Below are 23,452 nucleotides of genomic sequence, written 5' to 3' on the forward strand. Positions count from 1 at the left end.
CAGATGTGATTTGGAGGAAAGGAGACGACCAGCTTTTCAAGACCTTATCTCTTTTGTCTTTTGGGAGGCAGAGCAGAACATTTCCAAAGCAAAGATCTTGGCCAAAATGATAGTGGCAGAGATGTACAACAATGTGTCACTTCAATGTCTGGACAAGATTATGAAAGTTTCGCCTGTGACTTTCTGAGGCTCAGGGATCAAGAGAGCTCAGAGGCAACATCTTCTGTGTAAAGACAAATTCCCCCTCCACTTGCTTTGGGAGAGCAAGTTGGACTTGTTCCTGGAAGAAAAGGGGAAGGGCATGAGTAGTGTGTTATGGGAGTTCAGAGCACAGATTGCTTATCTTAAGGGAGCTAACATTTCACCAGAGACCCTGCCCCAGACTGTGATCCCTCATATGCTCTCCTCACCTTGGGTGGGAATGGCAGTGATTACTCATCTGTTCAGCTCATCTTGGGTGTCTTGACACCCTTCCACTAAACAGAACAGCCTGGGCCTAAGGTAGGGGTGTCGAACTCAATCAGAGAAGGGGCCAAAATCTAAAATCCAGCCTAAATCGCGGGCCGAATGGTTTACTGAACAGTCATAAACTGTCATTGTGATGGAAACGCAGCGGAGTGCAGTGATGACAGCGCGGTGCGGGCCACATTGCAAGGCCTGGCGGGACGGATTTGGCCCGCGGGCCTTGTGTTTGACACATGTGGCTTAAGGCCTCACTTTATTCAGTCCTTTCTCATTGGTTGTTACCCTCTTCCTCCTCCAGGGCTAAAACTGGGGCTGGACCTTTGGTCAGGCTGTCTGTCAGTTTCAGGTCAGAGGTGGCAGATATGAAGAAGCCTTTCTACTTTCTTAGGAAACACCAACTTAGCAATAAGCACTATGGACACGGAGGCTCCTCATCCACTTTCCCTACTTGGAAACGGGGTAGGCTCCCTGGTAGAGGAAAGGGAAGGAATTGTAATAACTCTGAATGCCACATCCCTGCCCCATCTTTCACAGGAAGGTGCCAAAGATGGTGCAGCTGTTCCCAGAGGGACACCATTGTTAGCACAGACTTCAGACCATTCTGCACAGCTCCTGGTCCCAAACGTAGAATCTCTGTGACCGATGAGACCCAAACACTCCCCTATTCTTCCCCAGGGAAGCCTTCCTCACATTCTTAACATATTTGGACTCTGTTTTGTCATCTGAGTCATCTTAGAAATTAGAAGACATTTCCATGGTGGTGACAGATCTGGTTTGAATCCCACATCCACCACTCACTGATTAGCAATCTTGGCCAAGTGAAATAACCATCCCAAGTCTCAATTTCTTATCTTTCAAATGGGGACAACAATGTCATCCTCACAGATTTAAGTGAGAAAGCACATGAGAATTTTTGGACCCAGAGTTGGAGTTCAGTAAAGGCTACTTCCTTCTTTCCTTCCACCACGACAAATGTCATCAATGAAGGGACAGGTTTCTGGACTGTGTTTGGCATCATTTATATCTATAAAATGCTGCCATTACACAAAGATATTTGAGTCTGGACTTGGTACCACCCTTTTGTAAACTGAAGTTGTCATTTTATTGAAATGAGGACAATTATGTCAAGTTCCGCTATTTTTACACCATGGAGAAAAATGCTTGTCTGTTAAGAACACAGACCCCATCAGAAGGAGTTGGGAAGGAATGTTCCCAAGAACAGATGGGGACAAACCATGGGCTCTGCGTGAGTCCAGCCATGCCCTGGCAATGTGATGGTTTCTGTCTTTCTCTGACCTGGCTCGGAGGGACCATAAACCCAAAGCACAGCAGCTGCGGTATACCTTCCGAGGGACTTGCAGGTGGTCTGCTGCCAGAACACACCTCGGGCCTGGTTTGTCTCAGCCTCACACCAGAGCACCACTCCAGGTGTTTCTGCAACCTTGTAGTCTAAGCTTCTCCCCATCCTTCATTCATTCATCAAACATTTATAAACCTTCCCTTTAATGCTAAGCTCTGGAGAGGCAATGATGATTGGTAGTAGTATTGTTATAAAATAATACCACTTTTAAATGATAGAAAGCTACATTGAAATATGTGTAACGACCAAGAAACTAACAAAACCCACTGGATGTCAGCAAATATAAGAAATAGCTTTGCTCTTAAAAAATTGGCTGTTTAGAAGGGAGAATGCTTTTGCTGGAATCACCTGTGCAGTGATGGAAAAAGAATTGGATTGCGACCCAGGGCAGTTAGGTCTAAATCCTGACTTTTGGTTTTGGTTAAGTTACTTAGCTTGTTAAAGCTCCAGTTTCCTCTTGTATAAAACTGGAGCCATAAACACTTTCCATATGGTTTCCTTAATAAGGGTAAATAAAATGAGCAAGGCTCATGCAAACTCTAGGTACAGGGCCTGATACATGAATGCTCCGTGAATGGAGGCTGACACTGTGTTTGGGAAGGCTGCAGAGAGGGCCAAAGCTTTAGACAAATCTGACATCCAACGAGGTTCAGGCATCATGACTTAGAACAAATGCCTGTCCAATTATCCAAATTAAACTGAATGAAAAATCCACCCTGGAGATTTTTAGGTGAATTTAGATCCTGCACCTTCTCTTTAGTATTTTAGCTCCTTCACTTGACCACCCACTGTGTAAAGTTGTTTTGCCTTTAATTTGTCCAACATCTACATCTTTCAAACTCCATAGGGAACTGTTCTGTTCTTGTGGATATTCATTCTTGATTGACACAGGGGTTAGGAAATGTATGCACTGAACAAGTGAATCTCTGTGAAGCTTCATGTCATTATCAGCGTCAAGTATCTTCTTCTGGGGCCTATATAAATTCAAACCAACTCGTCCTAAGTCCTTCCCTCAATATTCCTGCTTCTCTTCATCCTGCACCAGGCTCACAAAACATCTGCTGTTTTCAGGTGATATCAAGAAGTTGTAAAATCACAGGAGGGAAAGTGACAGTGAGTGTGTGTGAGAGAGCTGGGCAGGGACCCTCATCTTCTGACCTTGGCCCAGCACTTTTTCCCTCTCTGCAATCACTTAGTGCTCAGAACTCAGGCGCTCAGATCTGGCATCTCCTCTCACCAGTGCTCTCAAGAAGAGCACACCTTCCTATCAGCCTCCGGATAGTTCAGCAGGAGGCACCTTGCCTCACTCTCCCCTGTCTTGTTCACTGCATTTTGGTACAGGGAAACTGCCCATCATTTATTTTACGAAGTTGGATCAGTACATTCTACCTGAGTGGACTTATCAAAACCTGTGATTGTTTTATTCGGCCCTTCCCCAATGCCATTGATGCTGTCATTCTTAAAAACAAAACAAAATCTTTGCGATTACATAGCAATTTATGCTTTTCAAGGTGTTTTTTTTTTTTTTTTTTTTTGCATACATTATTCCAGTTTATCCTCACAGAACTTTCTGCAGCAGGTGTGGCTTTATTACCCCCATTTTTTATAGATATAATAAAAACACAGACTTATGCGGTGACTCCCCTCGGTTCACACAGCAAAGCCAAGGTGAAGCACGTTCTTTAAAAAAAATAAAAATTATATATATATATATATATATATATATATATATATTTATATATATATATATATATTTATATATATATATATATTTATATATATATATATATGATTTTTTACAGAGAGGAAGGGAGAAGGATAGAGAGTTAGAAACATTGATGAGAGAGAAACATCAATCAGCTGCCTCTTGCACCCCCCTGCCCCACCAAGGATGTGCCCGTAACCAAAGTACATGCTCTTGACTGGAATCGAACCTGGGACCTTTCAGTTCACAGGCTGATGCTCTACCCACTGAGCCAAACTGATTTTGGCTGAAGCACATTCTTGCACCCAGGTCTCTGACTTGGGGTGAGTACTCGGGGCCACGTCTCTGTCAAGGCACCAGTGATCTTTAGGCAAACTTAAGCGCCAGCTCTTGGTGTAACTCTGAATTCCTCTTCAGCTATGTCTACCACCCATGTGCACACTTGCAGGCCTCTTTCTTCCAGGAATGATTACGCAGAAAATGGGAGCTGACAGTGATAGATGGACTTTTCCATTTTCTGCTAACGCGGCTATGAAGTCAGAGCCCATTTTAATGAATGTCCATTAAGGTCAAATTTGGAAAGCAGGTATTAAGAGCCATTGCCACTAATTACACCCTGAGAGCTCTATTTGTATTTTCAAATTGGATAAAAAGGTTAATAAAATGGAACGTTTCAGCACAGCCTGGCTCCCGGCTTGCTCTCCAAGTTTTCGGAAATGATCGGCTGCCCAAACTTGCTGGGAAATAATGTTCTGTCTTATTCTTGCCTCCTACCTTACAGGTGAGCCAGTGCCCCAAGGAGCGCTTGCCTCTCGAATTCTGTCAGTCTCTGGCAGATCCGATTACATCTGGGACCCTTACACCCTTAAGAGCACTTGAAGCAAAGGGCCCTGGTCTATTTTAATCCTGCTCCTTCTAGAAACTAGAAACTGTAAGCAGAGTCTTCCTGCTGACAGGTGGCTCCATAAAAGTCGTCCATCTGCTGCTAATTATGGCAGAAAGAAAATTCACACAGCCGAGTTTTCAGTTTATTTGCTAAAGATCTCCAAAGGTGTAACTGCCTTCCCGGATCACAAGGCCATTCACAGCATTACATCTATAGAGCCTGTTAATTATTTAAATAATTTAAAACCTGGGGCGGCAGGGAACATTTAACAGAAGCTGGGCTGGGTGAGATTGGTGTGATGGTCTATCATGGCAGAGGGAGGTAATCTGTTCTCACAGCTCAGGCTCTGGACTCACAGGGTTTTGATTTTTGCCTTGCCATTCTTTCCAAGGAAAATTCAGGCACAGGATTAGCCCTACTTCAGACTTCATTGGCTTTTATTCCCAAACTCTGGTACACATCTCCTCTATTTGTGACCATGTCTGCAGAATGGGTGTGAGTTCCCACTGCCTAACTTAGAAGGCTGTTGTGATCTTGGAATAGGGTAAATAATTAGAAAGTGTGTGTATAGAGGAATATACTGTGTAAAGATCTTCAGGCCTAATAAGTAGAAATGATTAAGTCTGATAGATCAGATGATGAAATAATAATAGAAAAACCAATATTTTCTTTATTCTTGTTGTTTTTTCCCTTTCTTAAATGTAGGAACCAGTATAATTTAAAAGTTGTTTCTTTAACTGTGTACTGATAGAATTATATATCTCTTTCTATTTCTTCATTTACTTATCCTATATAATAAAGAGGTAATATGCTAATTAGACCAAATGGGCAAATGACCTTCCAGACGACCTTTTGGACGACCTTCCAGACCAAGTCGGGGCTGCGAGGGCTGAGGCAGCCAGGGTTGTGAGGGCTGAGTCCCTTGCACAAATTTCATGTGTTGGGCCTCTAGTTCCACAATAAAAATTTTACATTTTATTTAGTCATCGGTTTATGGGTCTATCTCCCTAAGGTAGGAATGCTCTGAAGATGGGAACAAAATACCTAGTACATAGTAAATGTTCAATATATGTTAAATGGAAGAACTAAGCTATTTATGGTAAAGTTATGTTCAACATTAAACTTAATAACTGTCAGTTTCAATCATTTCTGACATAATTGATAATTTTTGTGTGTGTGTGTGTGTGCAAGTGCTAGAATTCCATAAAATTCACTTAGCAAAGCTGTAATTCCAAGTTGGGTGTGATGAGCTGGGACCCTCCTGATCCATTGTCTAGATTCTGTCCTTGGCCATCACAATTTTCCCTCCATCAGAGTCTGGTTTTCAGGTAGAAAGTGAAGGTGAAACAGATAGGGTTAACTGGGTGACTAAGGCTACATTAAATATTCCCTGATGGCTAAAACCTGGAAGCCAGAGACTGGTCCCTCGTTGAATGATTTGCAGAGAATATACAGAAAATACGCAAATAAAATGAAGCAATTGAACATGAAAACGGTAGAACAATGAGACAATGGTGAGGTCAAAAGATGGGTCCATCTCATAAAGCAAAAGCAGTGGTAGGTTACCCCTGACTCCATCCGACCCAATTGTCAGGTGGCATTTGATATCTTTAATCTAAATGATAATGTTGGAATGCAGTTCACATGGTTTTCCATATATTCAGGTCATAATAGAGGAAAGTAAGTTCTGATAAAAATGATGTCAATCCAGATAAATAAGTCTAAAAAAGGGTTATAAAGGGCTGGGATAGTGAAAATATTTTTATTCCCATTTGTCCTATTAGATAAACCTGGTTGCTTTGCTATTGATTTTATTTTTGAAGTGTTTTGTTTATTCAGTGCTTCTCTACTCCTGTAATGTTACATGTGCACTGAGGCTGCAAAACAGGGACTAGGTAGGATTTGGCCTCCTTATACCCTAACATTGTTGGGACTCTCAGTTTTGAACTAATTGCATCACTCCCCTTGCCTTTAGTTCCTCCCATTACGATCTTAGCAGTTCCTTGCCTCGTGATCCAATCCCTTGAAGCCAAGCCTCACCTGGCCTCACTTCTCTGTCTTTGGCCTTTGGTTTCTTTCCTTGATCTCTCCTAGTTATGCAGCATGCAAATATACTCGGTAATCTCTTCTGACCTGACATCACCCCTGAAAGTAATACTTTTCACCTAGTTCTCTGGCCCCATGAATAGAACTTGGATGAGACATGAAGTAGACCAGCCTCAGGTGATTCTTTCTATAATCTCTTCCACCTTCCACAGTCTTTTCCTTTTTCCACTGTACTGTTCCATAAGCTCCCATGGCAGGATTTAAATATCTGATTTCTCTCAAAGCCTTATGTGTTTGATTATAAGAGATATTATTGTAGCTTACAATTATAAGACTTGAGGAAAATAAAAAAGGGACTCTTAGGAAAAGATTGGAAATCTTTTATTCATAATCTGCATATCATGAATTATGATATTGCTTGTCTCCTTAAATAAATGATCAGTTCCCTAGAAGGTATAATTCTCTTATATCTCCTTTAAGTTTTCCACATATACCATAGGACTATTAAGTGTTATGAAAGTCATCATAGTCTATGCATTAAATCCTGCTTGATGGCTATTGCTACCACAGAAAAGCTGCCGAGAACACATACATTTCTCTGTCTTCATTCCTTTAAGAAGAGATACTTTTGTAAACCAAGGCCAGTGAGGGTGTACTTTTGTTTTTATAAGAAGTATTAGTGGCAAGAGTTTGCCAATACCTTAATATGGTAAAATGGTTGCTATTGTAGCCTAAATAACTATTTTTGTGTGATTTTATATTTTAGCAATTTTTTTTCTATGATAAAATGAAATACGTATACAAAAAGTTTTTTGGTCATTATTTTTTTTTTAACACTCCAGTGTGTGGCTTGATGTTTTGAGAAAATACCTTCATTGTCACTACTCCATGGAACTATTGCCAAGGAACATTTTGCTTTGCTAAGTGTAGAAACGGCCTTTCTGTGACCATTAAGGATTTCTTGGCAATTCTGAATCAAAATGTCCTTGCCAGAGCCTAATTTGGGGAATTGCATTTTTTCTCACTAATTAACTCCATTGTTTCAATTAGGAAAGAACTATTCCTTCCAGCCCAGAACACTGTCTCTGTACAGGAAGATGGCTTTGAAATGCTTTCACAATGAAGGCAAGGATTTGGACTAAGCTCACCCAGCATCGCTCATAGCCAAATTTTCAAGATGGCTGATCCTGTTTTTTAAGGGTCAGTATGCTGGAATCAGAAGGTTATAAAGAGATAGAAGTAACATTAAAAGAGTATAGAGGAAGCTAAACGGATTCTTTTGTTCCAGACTTATAGAAGAAGGCTCACCAAGGTCAAGAATCTTGCCCAGGGACACCAGTTAGAAAGTAGGAGAATCAAGATTAGATTGTAGGTCTATTCTCTCCTTGTTTAACCAAAAATAGTTCTAACTGGCTCAAATGGAGCTCAGATCCTTATAACTTGTCTCCTTAGAATTTTCATAACTAGTGAAGTGAATCAGTCATAAATTCCCATAATCATATCAGCCACTGGCTCCGCATGGTACATGACTGAAGATATACTTTGAACCTAAAGCATAGGACATAGTCAATAGTCTGTGATCTTTGGCTAAGAAATTTAAAATTACTTCCTCTCTATTAATGCAAATTATTATAATTAACATTGATGATGTATTTAATTGCTATTTGCAAAAACTACTTTCTATATGCATTAGGATTTGGAAAAATTGCTATAAATATTTTGGTAGTTTGTGAGAGTAAGTTAATTGCAGTACTGACTTCAGAATGATTTGGAACCTTGTTGATCTGCTGGCTCATTTCCCCAAGTGACTTTGTCCCCTTGAGTGAGGAAAAAAAAAAAGTCACCAAAGATACCTTTGCCTTTGAAAGATGCTCTTTCTCTGTCATCTCTATGTTGAAGATTTTTATGTTCAAGGAGAATGATATAGTGTGAAAGATGCTAAATGGCTTTTCAGAAAAGGCTTTCAGAGCTGACGGGAGGAGGTATAATATTAAGCTACCCTTTTCTATTCTCATAGGATTTCCTGTCTTACTTCACCCATGGAATATTAACTGAGGATAAGACATGGGACCTATAGGTCAGATACTTGCTCAATCCAACTCAAAATATAATCCAACAGCAGTTTCAAGGTTGTCAATGCAGGAGCAGAAATCAAACACTCCTTATTAGAGCCTCATTATATATTGCCCAACTATTGATTTATAGATTATCATCACAGCTAATATTTTATATTGATTCACTGAGTTCCCTATTTTGACTCTTGCTTGTATGAAGAAAACTTTCCTTTTTTCTATTTATTTGATTCTATACTTGTGAAACTCCTTGTACTATTCTCTATTCTAGTGTTCCTGGTTTAATTAGGCCAGTGGGAGTGGGGGTTATACTTGAAGAAGAATGTGTGGCTGATGCTCCAGCCACTGTAAAAGGTAGTCACCATGAGAACGCCATGTTTACGGTATTATCTCCTATTGTTTGCAAAGTTGCTAGTCTTTGCAGTGCTGAGTTTGTTAGAGAATTAGAGCAAAAGTCTCCCCTCCAATATTGTGATTTCTTGTCACTTGCATCTAACACAACTGATACCCAAGTCTTTGTTCTTACTCAGCATTTCCTTCCTAATGATGCCTAGCATTTTGCCATTTTTTTAGTAGCTATGCATTGATCAATATATGTTATAAACAATGATTTTTAAATCCATTGTTTAGTTGGAAAACTTTTTCTTATATATTAGGAGGAGAAGATATTCCCATTTAAAATTTATAGATTAAGTGCTATTTAAAAAATTGGACTATATTGTAAGAACTTGGGCTTTATTAATAGTTTTATTTATGATTTTATACCTCAGGGTAGAAAATAGTACTTAAAACATAGGGAAATATACATTCAAATTCTCTAAATTAAATCAAACAAGAGAAATTACTATGGCCTTCTGTGGTCTTCAGAATACTTAAAATGATATATGGAAGACTCTGGGAGATGACAGTGGCAATAACATAGTTTTCAAATATCTATGGAGCCACCCATAAAAAAAAATCTCAGAGTAACTAAGGTAGTAAAACCAAAAACACATATACAACATCTACCAAAAAACTAAGGAAAAAGGTATTTCCACATATGTCAAAGATCAAGCAATATTAACTGGATCAGCAGAGTTAGGAGAAAGCAGAAGGGAAAAGAGAGGGACTTATGATAAACTAAGTAATAATAACAAAACTGACAGACACTCGCTAGAAAGTTTAGCAGGCTTACCCAGGGAGAGCACCCTAATCTGGAAAAGAGGCATTGGACTAGAATTCATGGGTAAGGCTGATGTTGCCAGAGAAACCTAACCTATGAACTTTTGATATGAATTATCCAAATCTTCCTTATGATTCCCCCAGGGAAAAGAGACTTCTGTGGGTAGAGAGTAGAATCCAAATTGGTTAGGTTAGGGATAATAGGAGGAAAAAAAAAAATAGGGAAGGAGAGCAGAGTCAGCAGATCCTAGAAAGTGTGAGGGCAAATGGTTATGAGCACTTCACAAAAATAACAGAAAAGGGATCTGTAGAGCTATGACTCTAAGAATACCTACCCATCTTTCCCTTTTAGAACAGGAAAACTTGTTTCATTTAAAAGAAGCCACAGGAAAGAATTGTAGGCAAATCCCATCAAAATTTTTATAAGGAAAAATATATAACCCCATACAAATTATTATAAGAATTCAGTCAACATCTCTATAGACAATCAATGAAACCAGGAAAGTATGCCCACAAAATAAATGAAAAGCATAAAGTAATATTTCAAAGTAGATATAAGATAAGAAAATAAGAGAAGCTGTGAAGGAACAACACAAATTTGAATTAGAAAAAATCAGACATTATATGAATGGATAAGCTATAGGAGAAAAAGCAGGCTTGAAAAAAAGATTATCTAAACTTAGAGAATAATTAAAAATAAGATAAAATATTAGGTCAAAACTGCCGATCCCCCAAAGGGTCCTGGAGTGGCAGAGGGTGCAGGCCAGGCTGAGGGATCCCACTGGTGCACAATTCCATGCACCAGACCTCTAGTACATATATAACTGGAGTTCCAAAAAAGAAGCCAAAGCATGGAACAAAATAAAATTAAAAATTATAATTCAAGCAAAGTTTTTGAAATAAAATATATATACTGAAAAGAAACGTGTGTGTGTGTGTGTGTGTGTGTGTGTGTGTGTGTGTGTGTTTCCTGGGAAAATTAGCCCAATATGGCAAAATGGCTTAAAAATGAAAACAAATTATTCCTCCAGACCATGGCATCAAGCTATTCACAAGAGGGGGGGAGGGCAATCAGATTGTATTAAGTTTTTTAAAAAGCAATGTTTTATTATCTGAAGACAATGAAGAGACATATTTAGGATATTCAAGAACATAAAATAGTTTATACCCAGCCAAACTGATCTTCAAGTACAAAGATTGTGGCAACATGTTAATTATACATACAAAATTTAGGGGAGAGCTGGGGAATCTACCAAATGACAGAAGAGACATGGGTGTAAGGATTCATGTCTACTAGTAACAATCAGAAAGTGTGAAGATAAAATGACATGTGCATTGCCTCTGCATTTCTTCTAAAAACAAAAAGCTTGAGTACAAATGGACCTTTCAAGTTGGTATATAAGGTCAAGTATAGTATAAACAAGCAGTGTTCAACTAGTTCAGATGCATCGAATAAGAAATGGATTATCATGGATGAATCTCCCTCAAGGTACTCATTGCTTGTATAAGATGAAGCTTTGGGTGCTACAATGGAGGAATAGCTATAGGTCAGTTTCCATGAATTGTTGGATGCACTTGGCTTTTGTAAGGATCCATTCACAAAACACCTGCAAAGAATACCAATATTAATACCAACAGAACTGGCTATATCGCTGAGACATCCTTGACCAGCAACTACCTTAGGCAAACTTTCCCTTAGGAAACTATTTCTAGAAGTGGGTATTAGCCTGTTCTGAAAAAAAAAAAAAGAAAAAAAAAAAAAGGTCATTCTGTATTGCTTGCAGAAAGATAGGACACAGTCTTTGAAACTAATAGGCTAAATTTTGCCGAATAACATTTTCCTTGTTTTATTTATCCCCAATAAAAATAATTTTGAAATACTCTAAAAATAATTCTATTGGATACAATTTTCCTTTTGGAATTGAACAGAAATAACCATGTCAGAAGCCAACAAGCAGATGGTAAACTTTCCATTTCTGCTGACTTGGGCTAGATTGCTCTTAAAGCTGAGAGGGGCTTTATGCCCTAAGATCTTGATGCCTTCAGATTCCTTTTAACTGTAACAGATTTGGGTCATTCACTGAAAACCCACATTTATTTCTAATTTACCTAATCTCAGTGTTATCTCACTGTTTAATTACTAAGTGATTGACACCAGAAATGCTGAAACATGAATCTGAAATTATGGAAAACTCTTAAATTCTGGAGTTAATTGAACCCAGCATCATTTCTGATGTTTTTCTTATTGGGCTTTCTGTTTGAAGTTGCTGGGACTCTGTAAACTCCCTCCTTTTCTGGATAATTCCAGAACCGTGCACTGCTTATAGAGGAAGCTGAAGGTCTGTTATGTCAGTGTGCTTGTGGCTTCAGTTTTTGTGATTCCTGGCAGACCAGAGGGAGTTCACGACTTCCTCTGTGAGTTCTACTTTCCCCTCTAGTGTTGTCAGGGATGCTGCCCCTTTTTGAATATCCATCTCCACGATTCCACAGCACTCACTGAGCACTCAACCCATGCTATGCATTTGGTTAGGCACATTCACTTTCCCATTGTATTCTTTGTAGTGACTGACTTGTACATGGAAGGACTAGTTATCCCTGTTATTTTTAAAAAGAGGGATGAGTAAAACTGAAGTTTACTAACTGGGTGACTGCCTGAGGCCACAGAAAGCGAGTTTTTGAGCAAAACTTGAATACTTGGGCTTTGGTATCAAAACGTCTGGTTGTGAATCCTGAAAACAACATTTAAAAGAAAACCATAAGCCCATTCTCACAACTACCTATTTGTTTCTACTTTTCTACCTAATGACAGACGTTCCTCATTCCTCTCCACTAATCTCAATCCTATCCATCCTTAAACGTCCAAGATCACTTTGGTCTCTGCCAAAAGCCTTCCCAGCTTCTCCTTTTCCCTCTCTCTCCCTCTCTCTTTATCTCTATTTCCCCTTTCTTTCTTTCTTTCTTTCTTTCTTTCTTTCTTTCTTTCTTTCTTTCTTCTTTCTTTCTTTCTTTCTTTTTCTTTTTTTTTTTTTAACCCTTTTAGTTCAGTCCAGTCTCATGATCTCACCTTCATCCATTCTCTGCTTTGAGGGCAGGGGGAGAATGTGGTGCTGGCTGGCTGGATTGCCTTGCCCTGGTCTTAGGAATGCCAACTGTCTACGTTTACACCTCCAGTCTAAGCCACATGGACTCCAGACACAATGGCCTGGAAGCCATGGGAGTTTCAGTTACTCCCACCAGAGTCCCAGCTTTTCAGGACTGGATGCAATTGGGCAGGAGCTGCCCCCTGCACCCCAGACCTTGATCCACAAGGTCGGCTTCTTTGTGTGAATGCTCTCCACTTCCTGTCTCAAAGTGCTGTGTGCTAAAAAGTCAGAGTGGGTTGAGAGAAGCCCTACTTAACCTGCACAGGCCGCCGTCTCGGCACTGTTTCCCTGAGCCCTGGGTTATTTTTACTCTCTCCAAGCTTCTTCCCATTCTTCAGGTGCTGGGCGAGGTGGCGTTCATTTGGCTTTGCTTCTGACACAAGATAAACGAGCTTGGGGCCCTGGGCGATTCACTCTGGCTGCCAGGGGGTTCCAAAATAGCAAACTATTTTTCATAACAGCAACGTGATATGAAGGGAGATGCAGCAGGTGCACTCAGATTCCCCGTCGCCTTCTGGGGCGAGTGGTGGAGGGAGAGGATCCATTAAAGTTTGCACTTGCATCCAGAAAAAAAAAGCAAGGTCCACTCTCTCAGTGGCCATTTCCCTTTGACTGGGTCAAGGTCTCCCTCCTGAAGGCGAATCTTGTCCTTGGGAAAGGTGGAAGTACAATAACACAGCAGCCCGGCCACTCCCATGGAGTTCCAAGCTTTTTCTTTTTCTTTCCTTTGTAGAAAGATAAGGGTATGGATATGAACATCTACTGCGTATTTTTAACACTATGTTGTGTGCTAAACAAAGCAGTAAGATTTCTTAAAAGTTTCAAATATCTGGAATTTTAGTTTACCACATGTGTGGTCATTTCATTAAGTTTAAAGGGTAAACTCTTCTGCTCTTTCTGATTCCAGCGATGTAAAGGTGAAAGGTCCAACTGGCATTGCCTCTTCGCCTTTCTCCTGCTCTTCACTCCTTAGAAAAAGCTTCTGCTTTCATGGCACGAGTCTCTATTAAAAAGCTGGTCCCCAGCCCTACATCTCCATCTCATACTCTCCCCTCGTCCCTCGTCATGAATTATGTACATGTGTTTAAAATGGAAATTATAACAAAGCAAAGAGGATTTCAATTTAGATTTGCATGCTCTGTGAGTTTCTTTTTGATATCTCTCCCTCCCCCAGCACTCCACACACGATACCCCTATCGTTACTAGATCTTCCTAGATAGCAATGAGCTAAAAATAAAATTGAAGAATATGTTATAATAATGATACTAATAAAGGCTTTTTAAAACTGAAGCGAGGCAGGGGGCCAAATTTTTGTGTGAATTGAGTATGAGGAAGCAAGTACTATGTAAAAGGTTCATGCTAGTGAGCTATAATTGAGTGCATAAGACACTGGATTTTGTCTTATAATACATCTTAATTTAAACAGTTCTTTTCCCAGGGGACCTCAGAGTATGCGGTGCATGAATAAATAAATGCCAGGACTTATTTTGGAGGCTCCAATCATAATACAATTATATGCATTGCAAATTTTCATATGCTACTTTTAGTTTCTAGGTTTTTCCCTTTCAATTATTAAACTGCATTGCAGGAAAAGATATACCCTAATGCAGCCATGAAAATGGAGTCCAGGAGGTTAGTCAAACTAGACAGCAGAATCCCTTCCATCATGAGCTTGACCCCATCATCGGAAGGATGGTGATCGCATTTTACATGGAGTAATACTAATTACTGTCCAGGCTCAATCAGGCATAGAGAGACCAGGCATAAAAAGACAGAGGTGCCATTCCCTCTTATTGTCTTGTCTTGCTGGGTTTTAGAGACCATTTCTCTTCTCAAATCAATGGTAGCTCCTGATTCTACCAGAGGAATATAATAATTTTTTTTCTCCTTAAGAACAGCATTTTCTTTCCTCAGGTCACTAAGATCCATTTGCTAAATAACTCTTGAAATCTAAAAAATTGTCTCTGAGTAGCCAGAAGAGGTGAATTCAACCTTGCAAATAGTTCTCTAAAACCATCACCCTCCTCAAAAGCCTTCTCTCTTTATACGGTGTTACAAGTCCTACTTATAAGGAGTACTTAGTCATCTTCTAGTCTCTCCTTATGTCAGATCTCTAGGTCTCTCTATTTCTCCTTATTAAAAAAACACACACCATAATAGAGATGAAGGATAAAGGGGGAGGGTAAGAACACTGGCTTACAATTATACAGACCAGGGTTTGAGTCCTTTCTATCTACTCCCTACTTATTTACCAGCTATATGACCCTTAGCATGTTACTTAATTTCTCTGTTCCTCAATTTTCTCACATATAAGGAGCTGATAAAAATAGGTCCTGTCTCACTGGGCTGATGTGAAGATTGAATGAGATACTACATACTCTGCAGATCCCAATAAACACTAACCATTATCATATCAAAAGCATTTTCCTATAGTAAAACCACTCTGCTTATGATTTCACATACCAATCTAATTAAGAAATTAAAACCAATGAGATATTTGGATTAACCTGGTTTGGGGACTGAGATATTCTCTTTCATTTTGTCATGTCAAAGAAAACCCAGAATTTCCTGAACAGGCATATCCTCCTCTCCATATGCCCTGGTCTCTTGGACAAGAAATTTACTGCTTTCATGAGGTTGATTTTTTTTTTTTTTTTTTTTTTTTTTTTTTGCCTACCCAGACACATGGGCATATTTTCCTCCTCCCTAATATGGAGAGCCCTGATGACTTCTGTCTCACTGGAAAGTTCCAGCTTGGGCTCATGAGCCCCCTAGGAGGCTGATTATTATCAATCATCCTTGCCCTCCTATCCACTTTAACCCAGAGGTTGGAACTTGAAAGACATTGCAAAAAGTTCGTATGGGTGCATTTAGGCTTCAGCTTTAGAGCAACCTGGTAGTGCTGCGTGGGAGAGATAACCGTGGCTACCAGGCCTGGGGGAGCAAGATAGGGGCCAGCCTCCTCAGGCTGGTAGGAGAGGTAAAGACTTGTGAACCAAGGTCAAGGACAAGGATGGCACACCAGAGACTCTGGCCAGTAGGAGGGGCCACAGCCCATCTCCACCAGTCAGGTGGAGCCCCCTAGATGCTTCCTGCTACCTATGGTTTCCATTTTTCCTTTGAAACCTGACTTCTCCTTTCTCTCTCCCTTTTCACTGCTGTAAAGTTAGTAGTATTTTTCCTTCCTTTTCTTCATTCCCATTCAATTCACTTCACGGACATTCAAGTGCCAACTATGTGCCAGGTGTGGATCCAGGCACTGTAAATATAGGGTCTCTGTGCTTTGGATGCCCACGTTTAGAGATATAAGATAGAGCTTCTCAAACATTACCATGCATGAGCGTCGTCCGAGGATCTTGTGAAAATTCAGGTTCTGATTCAGGAGCTAGAGATCCTGCAGTTCTAACTAGGGGTGCCAGCGCTGCTGGTCCAAGGCCTATCCTTTGCGTAGCAAGAATACAAAGTACTTCTGTCTCCCCTCCACTCCTTCTAAGTGACTGGATGTTTGTCTTCATTTACGTCATTGGAGTTTCACAATGTCACAGACTTGACCTTCCCTGTGAGACTGTCAGCCGTGTTCTGTGACTGTGACCTAGGCCAGCATTCACAAATATCTACCAAGTGTAAGGGAGAAATGGGTGGGAGGGTTTGGATGGGTGACCCGGTGGCTTTCCATCCTGGCCAAGGCCTATGCTGTATGAGTGGGACCACTGAGTGTCATTGTATGCACAGGGGCAGCTCATGGCTCCTGGATGGTAATAGTACATTAAGCACATTGCATGACATAGTCTTTCTCTGGTGAATGGGGTGCCGCTTACTAATTTGCTGCTTTTACATGACTAATTTAACTCTAGTTACTATTCAGTCATTAGGGAGTCACTTATTCACAAAGCAGAATCAGGCTAAATAAATAATAGGAAGCTGGGGAATGAGGCAGATGAAAGTCGAGAGAGTGGAAGTTAGCTAATGCAGGCTAGAGACTTGCTGGTGTTTAATGCGGATCCCCAGTTAGGGCATAAACATAGCCTCTTCCTCTGTTTTTAAGTCCCTCTGACCCTAAATGAATAGAAGCCTGTAGCAGAGAGCAGCTACCTTCTCTTCTAATAAGAATCACATCCCAATAGAACGTACATTTCCAATTACTATGCAAAAACAATGGCAGAATTACTTAAAAATGTACAGCCCCCTAAGGGCTCTCCATGCTGTCGTCCACGTGAATCTATCATTTGCATGCAACCATTGTGGGGAACAACTAAATCCTCCATCACAGGCCATTTAATCAAGTGAGAAGCCCCTACATTTCTTTGCAAAAGATCCACGAGTTCTGGAACTGAATGTGCTCTTGGTAAAATATTCTGGCTGTCTGCACGCAGCCTTCCTTGCTTCATTCTGAATGACATGGTGTTTGCATTGACATTTAGATGATGGGTCATCTTGGATTTTTTCTGTTCACAGCTGGAACTTTAGTGGCATCTCCTGTTAGTAATCACTGTGCTTTTTTTTCCCTTAGTGACTGAGCCGTTGACAAACCGAGAAGAGGAAAAATTATATATTTGGGTACAGAATGTAGAGGAAAAATAAAGTAACAGCACAGTAGGAAAGGTGCCTAGGGTTACTTTCTGTGGGTAACTGAAGATCAAACAAAGGACTGAAATGATGTGTTTCTTGCACCCTCACTCACCAGCCCTATTGCCAGACTTGTTATCGGAAAGTTAGATGAAAATGGTCTGCAAAGACAGACTCCAGGACCAACCACAGCTACTAATGCTATACAATTTGAGGGAAGCATAAAGACTTATTTTTACAAATATCTACTTTCCTGATCTATCTGGGTGCCTAGAATATCTACTTATTATCTATCTATCTATCTATCTATCTATATATCTATCTAATCTATCTATCATCTATGTGTCCCCTTGAAGTCCTATTAAGTAAGATACAGGTGGATTTTCTGGATGGAGCACCTATTCTAAGGCACCAAATACTTTGGTTTCACTTAGTTACCAGCTTCAGCAATTTGTACAGGGCACTGAGGGACCACTGGAGCCAAGAACCACAGGGAGCAGGCCAGAGGCAATATTTTCAGAACCGTGGAGGCCCCAAGCACTGAACACATAATGTCCACTGCCTCCAGTACACAATGCAAACATAAAGATTTTGTACTATAAAATTAGTGTAAGAAAGTGAAACTCAGTTTTGATTTTTCCCAGAATAGCAAAGTATTTCCATTGCATTTTGTGTCACTGTCGTTGTTCTGTAAGTGTCCTTAGCTTGTGCTTTGCCTTCCAAGCCAATTTGGCCCATTCTGGGAGCCCGAAAAACCCAGGAAGAGTCAAGGCACGGGATGGAAGTGTGTCAGAGGCAGGGGAATGGAAGGAGAGGAGAGAGAGGGAGTGAAGTTTTTCTCAGGGAAATGTGCCTACTTGGCAATTTTGTTAAGTCTGGCCTGTGCAGCTTTTCTTTCAAAGATGAAAAGAAGCCATCCTCTTTTCCTCTTTAATCCTTCAAATAATTTTCTATGATTTCCCCTGCTATGTATCATCCCAAGTCAGCTCTGAGGCTGACCCAGCAGAGCACCTGTCACTCCACTGATGAATTGCAAGGCTTCTTTGGGTCGATTTGGCTAAAATGGTGACTTCCTTGCACCTTCTCTGAGGTGGAGAAAGCAGGTCAGGGAAGATGTGAACCAGAATGGTCACTGTCCACTTCCCCTCCTGCTGTGGGAGTGGTGGGGGCTGGTCCACTTTCCTCACAGTGATGGCCTTTGCTTATTTTAAACACCAATAGATGACCCATTTTCTAGAATAAGGATGGGACAGTGAGAACACTTATACAAATAGTTTAGATCTGTGAGAGATGGCTACACATATTAGCTCATTTGTAACTCATAGCAATTCTCAGAGGTATGTATAGTTATCAGTGGCATCACTCTCATTTCATGAATTTGGAATCTGAGACCCAGAGAGGCTAAGCAAATTGCCCCAGGTTATGCAATTAGAAAATTACAGGATGAACTTGAACTCAAGTCTTCTAACATTTTCTACCATACTCCACTGATGGGCCCCTCTCTGTGTCCTAAGTGGGAGAAACACAGGAGCTTCAAAGGCAGAACTGGTCATCCTTGTGGGAACTATTAGACATAAAGACAGATCATCTGCTGCCATGGTGGGCAATACACTTCAGCTCAGCAAAGAGCAGTGTGAAATAAAGGAGCAGAAGCCACGTGCAATAGATTGAGGAGTTAGAAGTCTGTAGGAAATGAGTTTTGACTTCTTTTTTTTTAAAAAGTTGGCTATATAGCTTGATCTGAGAAGTATAGGGTTTTGTGTTTATTTTTATTTCAAGGAAAGGGAGGCCTAAGCATATTTTTAGGCTAAGGAAAAAGAGCCAGAAGAGGCAGAAGAAAGAGAAAGAATGTGTAGTATACCTATCTCTTCCAAAAACATACTTCATACTAGACACTGAAACTTTCTTAATTTGAAGAGTTTGAATTCTGCAAAAGTAAAGATGTTTTTTTTTTTTTTTCTGCAGGCATAAGAATGAGGCCAGGATGGTAGGTGAAGATACTGAAAGTTTCTGTGATTAAAAGGGCGTAGACTGAAAACTCTTGAGTTGTATACACTTGAGCAGTAAAGTTGGTGGGTCTTATTCTTCTCCACGTGAAAGGAATAGAAATAGACAAAGGAGTCTGGGAAGCCTGGAAAAGGTTTGGTCAGCCTCTATGGATAGTACAGCAGGAAACTGACAATAAATTTATGGAGCCAGAGGCCAGTGAGAATAATATGAGTCAGCTATTTCTTGGATCACATTTTCACTGTTTTCATGACTTTCTCCACTGAGATGGCAGACACTCACTCACATTGGAAGTTGTCAAGGAAGAATGATGGATATCACTGGCAGTGAGATAGGGTGTGAAACAAAGAATTCTTGAAAGGTAGTAGATGACCACTGGGTTTTGGCCAGAAGGGAAAGAAAATGGATCCAGAAAGGGACAAAATAGGCAAAAAGGGAGGGCATGAGGGACTGGTTTACTTGATAAAGAAGACTAACAAATGCATCTCAGGTACTCATTGGACCTTAAGTGGACCCAGTACTTGATCACCTGAACCTTAAGTTTGGGATTCACTTCTACCTACTCCATCTCCATCTGTCAAAATTCTATCCACCCTTCAGTGCCCAAGTCAAATGTCACCAGTTCTAGGTAGCTGTCTATGATTTCCCCCATAGGTCTCTTTATAATTTCTTCTACTCTCCCTCTTGTTTGGTATTCATATCTCTGTTATGGGACTTTGCACATTCCACCTTTTAATTATTTCCCCACCATGTTATAGTAACTCAGAGAATATCCAGGCTGATAGAAAATATCTAATTTGTTTTTATCATTTCTTAAAGTACCTAGAATATAGAAGTGCTCAATAAAATCTTGGTGAGTGAATGTCAGATGTGGAGAAAAAAGCAGTGGCAGGTCAAGTTTTATGGAGGAGGCACTCTGAAGTACTAAGTAATCTTTTGGTGTCATAGTAATTGTGGTACACTTTATTCCATCCTGGTCACAAGTATCTCATAAAAGCTACCTATCTTGAGTGTTTGTACTACAGACACTAAATAAAAACTTCCAATGCATTATTCTACTTATTCTCACAATATCATAGGTGAATACTACAACTAGCCCTCTTAACAAGCTTAAAACCTGATCCATAAAATAATCTTTAGAGTGCTCAAATAATTTGATTAGGGCAATTACCTAACCTCTTAATGACTACACTACATGGTTTCCATATGCCAAAGCATTATCTTTACCGATATAGCTTCTAGGGCAATGGAAACTAAAGAGAAAATAAACAAATGGGACTACATCAAAATAAAAAGCTTCTGCACAGCAAAAGAAACCATCAACAAAACAACAAGAAAGCCCACTACATGGGATAACATATTTTCCAATGTTATCTCCAATAAGGGATTAATCTCCAACATTTACAGGGAATTCATACAACTTAACAAAAGGCAGATAAACAACCCAATCAAAAAAATGGATAAAGGCCTAAATAGATAATTTTTGAAAGAGAACATAAGGAAGGCCAATAGACATGAAAACATGCTCAAAGTTACTAATCATACCAAAGATGCAAATCAAAACAAAAATGCGGTACCATTTCACACCTGTCAGAGTGGCTATCATCAACAAATCAATAAATGATAAGTGCTGGCAAGGATGCAGAGAAAAAGGAACCTTTGTGCACTGCTGGTGGGAATGCAGACTGGTGCAGCCACTGTAGAGAAAAGTATGAAGTTTTCTCAAAAAACTAAAATTTGAACTCCCATTTTACCCAATAATCCCACTTCTAGGAATATACCCCAAGAAACCAGAAACACCAATCAGAAAGGATATATGTGGGGTGAATCATTGCTTATTTTGTAATGGCTGTCTAGACTCAACTAAATTATAGAACAGAGAACTCTTGAAAAAACAGTGATAGCAGCTGAATGAGTATTTTTTTGTGCCATTTAGCAATTATTTAGTAATTTCTAAGTTACTAAGAAAATGAATTTCTAACTACAAAATGGCATGTGTTTTCATAAGCTTCACAATGTATCTATGTCTTTGAGGCAGCATCTGCATGGCCCAGTGTAGCTATGTCTTTGAGACAGCATCTGCATTAAACCCAACTCTGTCTTTAAGCTAAACAGGAAGTATCCTCAGAGAATGTGTAAAGTATAATGAAAATATTGTCTTTCTGTCTTCCTTTAAAGATGTGGGCTCCCCATAGTTCCATCATGATGGAATCTCTTTTAGGTTTATTATATCCTTTCAGTCTTCAATTATTGGATTTTTTACTTAAAAGCAAGTGTACCTTTTGTGTTTCTTAAACAAGAAATCAATTTGGAGCTTTTAATGTAGCAATCTAATTTCCTAGAATTATTTACTAGCAATAACAGCTTGTTGTCAAATGGATATTAGGCACATTAGGGGAAAATGAGTGAAACATTCTAAGATCCTTGGAGTTAGCTCAAAACATGGAGATACATGTATCATTATTTTTAGGGCTAAAACTATCCAACCACCTTGCTAAATCTAGTAACCAAAGTTTCTAGGAGGAACCCCTTTAAGTGTATATATTCCTTCCTCCCTCACTTGGTCAATTAGTGGGTATCTTTTAAGAAACTACCTGATTTCAAAATTGTGTTTATTGACTTAGATTGGCTGGCAAAGCAGGGTTCTGTACTCTAACAAATTTATAATTTAGTCCTGGAGATAAGATATAAACATAGCTAATATATGTGTGTTATGAATCTAACCAAAATATAAACAATGAATATGATCTAGACCAAGGGTTAGTAAATTATAATCTGTGGCCCACTGCTTATGTTTATAAATATGTTTTTATTGGTACAGAGCTACATCATCCTTTTACTTATTGTCTATATCTGCTTTTGTGCTACACCACAGAGTTGAATAGTTGTGATAGAAATTATGTGGCCCACAAAACCTAAAACTGTTGCTTTCTTGCCCTTTACAGAAAAAGTGTGCCACACTCTGGTCTGAATTACACTGAGGAAGGCTTTACAATTAGGCAGCCTAAAAGTAAAGACAAAAATATAGTTACCAGTGATTTTCAGCTCACTTTTACATTTTGATGTCAACAAGATAAGGTTTGCCCGACTGGCATGGCTCAGTGGTTGAGCATCTACCTATGTACCAGGAGGTCACAATTTGATTTCTGGTTGGTCAGGGCATATGTCTAGATTGACATATCAATGATTCTTTCTGATCACTGATATTTATCTCTCCAACTCCCTCTTCTTTTCTCTCTGAAATCAATTATATATATATAATAGAGGCCCGGTACATGAAATTCATGCAGGGTGGGGTGTCCCTCAGTCCAGCCTGCACCCTTTCCAATCTAGGACCCCTTGAGGGATGTCCAACTGCCTATTTAGGCCCGATCCTGGTGGTGGGATCAGGCCTAAACGGGCGGTCAGACATTCCTCTCACAATCCAGGACTGCTGGCTCTCAACTGCTCGCCTGACTGCCTGCTTGATTGCTCCCAACTGCTTCTGCTTGCCAACCTGATCACCCCCTAACTGCTCCCCTGCTGGCCTGGTTGCCCCTAACTGTTCTCCCTTGCAGATCTGGTTGCCCTCAACTGCCCTTCCCTGCAGGCCTGATTGCCCCCAACTACCCTCCCCTGCTGGCCATTTTGTGGTGGCCATCTTTGACCACATGGGGGCAGCCATCTTGTGTGTTGGGGTGATGATTAATTTGCATGTTACTTCTTTATTATATAGGATATGGAAAAGAGCTCTCATATTCTAAAAAAGAAGATGAAGTTCTATTTCTATCTTTCCCACTTTGGGCTAGCTTGGCTTAGATTATTTAAGCTTGGAAATCACAACAAAATTTTTAATGTCTTAAGTCTGTATTTTCAGGGAACTTCAAAGTGAGCATTTACTACAACACCAAAAGAAAAGTCAATATTAAGGACCATTACCACCAAGCAGCTTTATATTGTAGACAGACCACAGATGAGGGAATGAGGCATAGGTAGAAATTTAAAGGACTGTGGTCATATGTAGGGATTTTAGTTTAAAAACAACTTCTGAGTGAACTGCGA

This window comes from Pipistrellus kuhlii, unplaced genomic scaffold (genome assembly GCF_014108245.1).
Source record: "Pipistrellus kuhlii isolate mPipKuh1 unplaced genomic scaffold, mPipKuh1.p scaffold_m20_p_1, whole genome shotgun sequence".
Taxonomy (NCBI): Eukaryota; Metazoa; Chordata; class Mammalia; order Chiroptera; family Vespertilionidae; genus Pipistrellus; species Pipistrellus kuhlii.